Genomic DNA, 1,813 nt, shown 5'->3' with positions numbered 1-1,813 from the left:
TCACTTTGGTAGTAAAAATAGAAAAGCAAATTATTTCAATAACTGTAACCTGGGAGATGGGAATGTTCACCAAGAACTAATCCAAGATGGAGGCTGAGAAAATTTGTGGCTGTAAGAGCTGCTCCTTTTTAGGATATTTTTAGTGTTGGAGGTGATTTCCTTGAATTCCAGGAGCAGCACTTACTGTTTTATATGCTGTTGCATTGTTTTGGAACTTTGGAGTAAAAAAATCAAGTCAACAGCACTTTTAAAAGAGAGAAAGACAGCTTCAGGCAGCGAGCACATGGTCTGAAAGAGAGAGAGAGAGAGAGAGAGAGAAAATCCTACACTGCTAGCTGACACAGCAGTGAATCTATGTAGTTACTGCCTTTGTTGTTTGAAATCATGTATCTCTGGACATTGGAGTGCGTCGAGGAAAAATTAACAAACAGCAAAATTCACAACTGGTCTTGGTGGAATCTGTGTGGGAGAGCTCACAGCACAGGAACAGATAAGTGCATAGTTTTTAATGTGTAACCTTGCTGTAAGTCTGCGGTAGTGAATAGAGTGGGTTCTTTCTTGATTATTTGTTTTCAGATTTTAGAAGCTCACCAGCGGGTCCACAACAGGGAGCGGCCAATCACCTGCTCCGAATGTAGGAAGAAATTCATTGATTCTTCCAGCCTGCAGACGCACCAGTGGGTCCACACTAGATTCAGCCAGCTCACCTCCTGTCAGTGTGGGAAGGGCTTTACCCCCTCCTCCCACCTGTGGAGGCCATTGCAGGGTGATTGAAGGAATGACAGCCGAGTGCCATTATCGACTGGACTATCAACCCAGCTCTGGGGACTCCTGAGTTCGAATCACACTGTGGCAGATGGCAGAATTCGAATTCAGTCAGAAATCTGGATTTCAGAATCTAATGATGAAACCATATTCTGGGAAAAAAATATCCCATGAGATTCACTCATGTCAGAGTCTGTCTGTATCCCAATTTTGAGTCAGACTGGTTCTATTTCCATCGTAGAATTTATAACATATTACATGGATAGACTGTCTGAAGATTGTGCGTTTTTTGAGCAAAATAGAACGTACTTGCAATTAAAATCCTGCAATTGCAAATTCACACCATAGACTGATGTGTGTGTCTGTGTATGTGCGTGCTTGGTAAAGTGTGTGAATAATGGAGTGTAAGCCTGTGAGAGGGTGTGTGCATGTGTGTGTGTCTGAGTGCGAGCATGAGTATGAGAGTGAGAGAGAGAGAGTGTATAGTGTAGTGGGGTCACCTGTAGTGTGACATGAACCCAATGTCCCAGTTGAGGCCACCCTCATGGGGTTCCAAATGGGGCTATCAGCCTCTGCTCAGCCACCAGAAATGATTAAGCAGTTACACAATACACATTGGAGAGGGCAGGGTGGGCCTTGTCTTTCGATTTGCGGAAGTTGAGAAGCTCTGGATGCTGTGATCCAGGGCAAACACAGGCTGGTGGACCTTCGGCTCAGAAAGATGCAGCTGGAAGCCGGGTTGCAGACACGTTGGGGGAAAAGGGGAAAGTTAACTGGACACTTTATTCTGGGAGATGGTCTTTCCTCTACGGACAAAGCCTTCTGACTGGGTCAGTGGACAGGGTCAGGAGGATGTCAGCACAAGTCAGACAGAACGGGCGGTACGGTGGCACAGTGGTTAGCACTGCTGCCTCACAGCACCAGAGACCCGGGTTCAATTCCCACCTCAGGCGACTGACTGTATGGAGTTTGCACATTCTCCCCGTGTCTGTGTGGGTTTCCTCCGGGTGCTCCGGTTTCCTCCCACAGTCCCAAGATGTGCAGGTCG

This window comes from Chiloscyllium plagiosum, unplaced genomic scaffold (genome assembly GCF_037043375.1).
Source record: "Chiloscyllium plagiosum isolate Xiang-an unplaced genomic scaffold, Cpla_swu_hap1 HiC_scaffold_27, whole genome shotgun sequence".
Lineage (NCBI taxonomy): Eukaryota > Metazoa > Chordata > Chondrichthyes > Orectolobiformes > Hemiscylliidae > Chiloscyllium > Chiloscyllium plagiosum.
Note: the sequence above shows the minus strand (reverse complement) of the source record.